The 7,500-nt window shown below is 42.6% G+C and overlaps 1 protein-coding gene across 1 annotated transcript in view; it reads left to right on the top strand.

Annotated features, from left to right (window-relative positions):
- LOC145411973 (uncharacterized) overlaps positions 1 to 7,500 on the top strand; it is a 458,683-nt gene that overhangs the window by 425,575 nt on the left and 25,608 nt on the right. The gene's annotated exons all lie outside the window — the stretch shown is intronic.

The following is a 7,500-nucleotide window of genomic DNA, read 5'->3' as shown; positions in this document are numbered from 1 at the left end:
TTTTCATAGTTCTGCTTTTCTGTTTGGTTCAACTGCATTCCATTCCTCCTCGATCTCCCCTCGCAAGTCATAAAGACAAACTTGGCAAACTACACACACGTCATCAGCCTCTGTCTGTCTGTCTGTGTGTCTGTCTGCTCTCTCTCTCTCTCTCTCTCTCTCTCTCTCTCTCTCTCTCTCTCTCTCTCTCTCACCGTCAGTGGCTCCCAGTGACATGGCCTCGACTGCGGGTGGTATCGCGGCAAATATTTTAACTTTTATGTGGCTATAAATGTCGTTTTATATCGTGGCCAGTCGCAAGGTTATGAGTTTTTCTCTTATTGTGGCCAACGCTAAATCCTGACAATGTTTGCTACTGCCCCACCCTTAATGATATATATTTGGGGGTCTATTATGAGGTTTCGTCGCCGTCATGGGAAGTAGAGTTGTATATTGTATGCAAAATCTTTAAAAACCTGATTAGTACTTTTTTCTGATTTTGAGTTTATATGAATTTACAGTAGTTGACAACATATGAAAAATTACATATATTTTTTGAGGGGATAAATAGGCTGCGACCCATATCATAAAAATGTGCAAAATTTTTCAAGAGGAGTTTTTTCTACAGAAATTCTTAGTAGTTTCTATCAAAGGTGGAGGATAATCCCCTCAATATCGTCACGTGTTTTCTCTTTCCTATTTCTCTTGTCGGCCAACTAAATTTTTCAGATTAATTGAGATCCCATGGATTGAAAAAGTTCGACGAAATTCCCCAATAAGAACTTCCATCCACTGCCACAAGTTGTAAAACTATTTTATATTTTTCTTAAATGAAAAGTTGAATCTTTTTAATCATCGCTATCGTAAAATCTTAAATAACCTTAACTCTGCTAATCCAATAATACATCCATCTCTCTCTCTCTCTCTCTCTCTCTCTCTCTCAGCAATAACCACAGGCACCTCCCCACACTTTGCCATTACAGCATCCATTAACAATTATTACAGCCTGCAGCACTCTCCACCAATGTAACACCAATTAACACCGCTATCACAATTGATGTAACACTATTAACACCGTATCACTGTCCGATGTAATACTATCACCATCAGACAACTATTTAACGCCTGCTATCACTAATATAACACCACTAACACGACCGTTTTAGCATGAACATTCCTATCTCAAATATCAACCAGAATGTGGCATCCATCACCCCATTATCACCATCAATATATTACCCGCTAACAGCACTATCACCATCATCATCGTCCATATCTTCCATCACTATAGCCATACTTTTCATCACAATTACTACTGTCACCACAAACTCTTTAGCAGACATCACTATATCTTCATCACAATTACTACTGTCATCACAAACTCTTCAGCAGACATCACTATATCTCACGTCAGCTAACTATAACTAACATCCCCCCGGCTACCACTATAAAGACACGAACCATCACCATAAAATCATCACCATCACTAAAACAATCACCACTACCAGCACCAGCACTATCACTGGGACAAACACCCTTACCAAAACAACCACCACCAGTACGACCACTATCATCATCATTATAAACAGCAACGATCATCATCATCATATCACCAACATCACTTACCACCACCACCACCACCATCACCACCAAAACCATCACCACCACCATTACCAAGAAATCACATCCACCACTTTTATCACCATCACAACCATCCCCACTACTAACATCATCCCCAAGACCACCACCACCATCACAACCATCCCCACCACCACCACCATCAAAACAGAACCACCATCATACACACACACACAAAAACGCTCCAAACATCCAATTTTATTTACTGTTTTCACCCTGCATCACCTGTTGGAATAAATCGTGCCCTGGATTTCAAAATATGTGCTCTATTAATACAACTGAAAGGTGAATTGAATATTGTAAATGGACTCTCTTCAACTAAAATGCTACGGGGAACATATTTACGCGGAACAATATTTTACCTGAAGCTGGTAATGAAAAACTCGCTTGCTTATATAAAGAATTATCGAGTACTGCACCTCTGTTTCAACAATAGCAACGTTTGTTATTATCATGACAGAAAATGACGTTCCTTACCTATGTATTATATTTTCAGCTAAAATGCTACAGGGAACAATACACCGAAAAATATTTTACCTGAAGTGGGTAATGAAAACATCCTTTGCTTATATGAAGGACTCTTGACTACCGTTTCTCTTTACAGTAACACAAAATAATTACGACAGAAGTGACACTCGATATTTACCTTACTAGAAAGAGTGTAGAACTGTTAGCATTATATTTAAATTGCCATGAAATTATACAGCAAAGTTGAATAGTCTCTGTTAACTACCAGAAGAGAGGTGTGAAAGTGTGAACTGTGACTGTGAGGTGTAGCAGTGTGAGGTATGGTAGCGTGAGGTGTGACTGTGGTAGAGTGAGGTGTGACTGAGATGTTGCAGTGTGAAATGTTACTGTGAGATGTTGCAGTATGAGGTGGGGCAATGTTTGATGCGGCAGTGTGTGGAGTAGCAGACTGCGGGGTGAGAAGTGTGTGAGGTTTGACAGTGTGGCAGTGTAAGGTGTATAATATTGTGACTTTGCAGGGCCTTCTTCAGTGACCTTAATAATGCCAATAATTAAGACAATGATATAGCAGCCCATCCCCACAGGCATTTATGAAGGGAATTTCTGTTAAGGATGGTTATCTCGTGGGAAGGAGCCAAGAATTTCAAAGGTTTGTTTGGAGAGTGAATGGAAGTGTGGCTCATTTCACTGGGCATTCTGTCTAATATCTTCCTTTAGTGTTCCTTGGCTGTTTTCATTTTCTGCTTCCATTTCCTGGTTTCCTCTTTGTAGATAAGTGCCTCCTCCTCCTCCTCACACAACATTGCACATCCCTTCCCTCCCAATGCCCCAGTCTTCCCCTTCCTTCCCTCCCCCTACCCGATCCATGCAGTTTCCTTCCCCCTCTTCCCTACTACTTCCCCTTCTTTCCCTCCCTCTACGATCATCCACCCTTTCTTTCTCTTCTCCACTCTACAACACCCCATTTCTACTTCTCCCTCCCTCTTCCTCCCCACATTCCACACTACACTCCCCTTCCTTCCTCTCCTCGTCCATCCCTCCCCTCTCCCTCTTTCTCTCCCAGTCTGGTTTACACCCCTCTTCTCCCCGCCCTCTTCTCCCCCACTCTTCTTTCTCCTACACAACCTTTGCCTGCGCCTACAACTGTACTCCGGAATATTACCTCTCTCTCTCTCTTTCTCTCTCTCTCTCTCATTCTCTCTCTCATTCTCTCTCTCTCTATCTGTCTATCTATCTCTCTATTCCAGGGATGCCTGGGAGGGAGCGAGTCCCAGAAAACAGTATAAAGCTGAATGGAGAAAGAGACAGTAGGAGACGCATATAAACCGACAGACAAAGACGAACCGACAGAATTATATAGAGATGCACAGGAAGACGCACACACACACACACACACACACACACACACACACACACACACACGTTTACAAATAAACAGACAGACAGAAAGACAGACAGACAGATATCTCATGGCAGACACTCAGATTAAGGAAAAGACAGAGTAACTGGGAAATGAAGAAAAGGAAGAAGGGAGGAAAGGGAAGTGAAGGGAGGAAAAGGAGGACACGGGAGGAGGAGGAGGAGGAGGGGGAAGGAAGTGGTGGAATGGGAATGGTGGGCGCAAGAAAAAAAGAAAACGAAAACTAGAAAACAAAGAGGGAATAGAAAGACCACATTGTCGTGGATGGGCAGTGGAAAAGACCCTTATTATCGTCACACTGATTTGCATTCTAGTAGACTGAGGAGGAGGAGGAGGAGGAGGAGGAGGAGGTGCAATTAGAGAAGGACCGGGGAGAGAGAGAAAAAAAAGTGAGTAACGATAGATAGTAAATGAGGAAAAAGAGAGTGAAGAGAGGAGGGAGGGAATGACGAAGGAAAGGAGTGAATGAGGGAGGAAATGAAGAAGTAGGAGAATGAAGAACGGAATGATGAAGAACAGGAATGAAGAAGAGGGAAAATGAAGAACGAGAAGAATAATGAAGGAAACGAATGATGGAGGAAGCGAATTTAGGAAAGGAATGATGGACGAAAGAAATGAAGGAGGGATCGAATGAATGAAGGAAGGAAGGAAAGACAGACGACATCGAGGGGAAGGAGAGAATGACAGAGAAAAGTAATAAAGAAGATATTTCTCCCATCATAAAGTATATGAAATAAATGGACAGTAGTGAAATAGGACGACCAAACGAAAGTGTGGGATAGGGACGAAACACCAGAAAGAAACAGGGATTCAGAGAGGGAAAGCCAGGGAGAAAGAGAGAGACAGAGAGGGAAAGCCAGGGAGAAAAAAGGAAGACAAGGAAAGCCAGAGAGTAAGACTGATACAAAAAAGGAAAGAGAGAGAAAATGAAATAAAATATCAAGCAACCCTTGACATATATAAAGAAAAGCGGAAATTAAGAGAAGGGAGACAGAGGCAGAAATGGAGGTAGTCATAGTGGAAGATTATGAAGCAAAGGGAGAATAAAAAAAAAAGGAAGGATAAAAAGAATATAAAAAAAACAGTGGCATGAAATAAAGAGAAATAAACCAAAAATAATGAATGGAAAACGAGGGAGATAAGTCGCAGAGGTAAATAAAAAAATGATGAAAGAATGAAAAAAAAATAGGCATGACGAAAACTCGTCAAAACGAGAAATCAACAGGGAGAAAAATATACGCTGGGAATGTTCTGAAAATGTTCCAACTCTTAAGTGTGTGTAAATGCAGAGAGGTTTACATACAGAGGTTTACATAGAGGTTTACATATTCAGAGATTAACATACACAAAGGTTTACATGAAGAGAGCGACAGAGGCTTACTTGAGGAGGTATACAGTTACGTGAGTTGACACTATATGCAGAGGTTTACATATATAAGTTTACACGGAGAGGGATATAAAAAAAAATATAGAGAGAGCAGTTTACGGGCTTAAATAAAGTTTCATATGAGGAGGTTTACAGGAAGAGACATACATCAAAAAGGTTTACACATGATGTATACACAAGAAGGTTTGCACTGAGAGGTTTACATGCATCCCCGACTCCTTATCAGACGCAGGCAGGAGCGCAGGTGTCGGGGGGAGGGGGGGGGAGTCGAGTATCAGTCAGTTGGCAGAGACACCTTATTCGACATTCCTTTAATATTCGACGTAGTGGGATCTCTTATTTGACATTCCGATCCCTCATACGAGAGAGGAATGTTAGTCGACACAGATCTATTCGACAGTTTAATCTTTCATTTGGCACTGAGAATTATTTTTACTCGACACATATATTTCTTACTCGACTACGATCTTATATTCGGCACTGACAGGTCTCTTATTTGACACAAATATAACTTATTCAAGAGATATTTTTATGACACCATCTGACACAGGGAGATAAAAAGATAAACTGAGAGGAAAAGAGTAAATACCCAGGAAGTAAATCAAAGCAGCAACGTAAGAAAAACAAGCAAACAAACACACAAATTAAATGAATACACACACACACACACACACACACACACACACACACACACACACACACACACACACACAAAAGCAGTGAAACAGACCCAAATTGATCTCTTCGCATGAGAGGTCTCTCTTAGGTGTTAAGAAGAAACAAGACTCACAGACAGACAAACATGCTCAGAAACAGGCAGCTAGAAACAGTAACAGAAACAGACACATACAGCAACATACAAAGGAACACCTACATAGACATATATTAAAGAAAACATACATTCAAACTTGCACAGAAACAGGCAGCTAGAAACAGTAACAGAAACAGACACCCACAAAAAAGACAAAATACATATAGGAAGGAACGGACACATTTAAGTTGATAAATATAAGCACACTAATATTTTTTGACAGTCACATATATATATAGAGAGAAAAATAGTGGGCCCCAGTCAGACTCCCAAATGACCCGAACTTACTGCAAATAGTACTGAAATCACGGGGACCAGAACACCGCATTACACAAGTATAACCCGATTTGCGGCGTGATGGGGGAGGGGAAGGGGTCTAATTGGGGAGAAGCTGTCAATCCTCTTATGGGTGAAACTGGGGAGAGGAGGGGAAAAGGTGGGGGTCTGGTGGAGGGTGAAGGTGAGGGGTATTGGAAGGGTTGAGGGGGAAACAGGTGGCAGTGTGGGGAAAGGTGAGGGTCGAGGGGTATTGGAAGGGATGCGAAAAAGTGAGGGGAAAGAATAAAGAATGTGAATGAGGGGATGACATAGGCAGGTGAGGCGTGGAAGGGGAGGGGGAAGAGGTTCAGGTGTGGTGCAGTGGAAGGAAGAGGTAGGTGTGAGTGGGTTTGGTAGGGATGTAGGGAGGGCTTAAGGAAGATGTTTGGGTGTAGGAGAGGGAAGGATACAGGTGGGGGTATGGGAGGGGAAAGGGAGAGGGAAGAGGTGAGGGTATGAGGGAGGGGAATGGGGAAGGAAAGAAGGAAGAAATACAAGGAGCACAAAGGACGACAATCAGCAAGAGAAACCTTTGGTCACATCAAGAATGTTTTCTATGGGGAAGGTTTTAACTAACAAAATTATTCTATGCTGTGAAGGCAAAGATAAAATAGGAAAGCGTGCGGTGTAGGGGAGGGAAGGGGGAGAAGCAGGGGGTAACAGGACTCATAAGGGTGTGGGGAAGGGTGGAGGAAGAGGTTCGTGTGTGGGAGAAGAGAGGGGAGGTAGACAAAAAGGTAAGTGGGAGCGTATGGGTTGAGAAGGTGTGTGAGATGATGGAGATTGGAAACAAGAGGATATGGTGGGAGCGTGAGAAGAAAAACAAAGACGATATAAGAATGGGGAGGGATATGTGAGGTGTACGGATGGAGGGAAGGGGGGGATTAATGAGACAGAGACAAAAATGGAACGTTATAAGGAGAACAGACAGAACATGGGACGAGGGTGTGGGAGTGAGGTAAAGATAGATGTGGTGTGGGAGTGGGTAAGGGGTAAGAACAGAAGGTATAGGAGGGGACAGGAGAAGGGAGGGATGAGAGAGATGGAACAAGGTGGGACTACATGGGGAGAGATAGGGAAAGGCAAATGGCTGGAGCAAAGTGGGGCATGGATGGAAAAAGGGGGTGCAGGGTAGAAAGAGGTGGAAGGGGCAAGGTTAGTAAGAGACGGAGCGAGGTGGGACGAGGTAGGACGTGCCAGAAAAGGTTGATGCGAAATCCAAAGAGGTGCAAAAGATTAGGGACACGGATTAAAAGATAAAATAAAGCGAGGCAGTACAAGGTGGTGCGATGATAACAATGGTGCAAGGATGGGGAGAGGGACCGACTTCACAGAACACGTCGGAGCGAGGAAAGACGGGGTTAAATGAGGTAGTGGTGGGCAGGAACGCGACTAAATACTCAACCAGTTAACTAAACAAGTCTAAAACTGCCTTTCTTAATCAACCTATTAATTATTAGTTATTAAATTTCTTTATTG

Source organism: Coenobita brevimanus, chromosome 91 (assembly GCF_032717465.1).
Source record: "Coenobita brevimanus isolate Jiangsu-jjx chromosome 91, ASM3271746v2, whole genome shotgun sequence".
Classification (NCBI taxonomy): domain Eukaryota; kingdom Metazoa; phylum Arthropoda; class Malacostraca; order Decapoda; family Coenobitidae; genus Coenobita; species Coenobita brevimanus.
The sequence above is the reverse complement of the archived record's forward strand: the minus strand, read 5'-3'. Positions and strand labels throughout refer to the sequence as shown.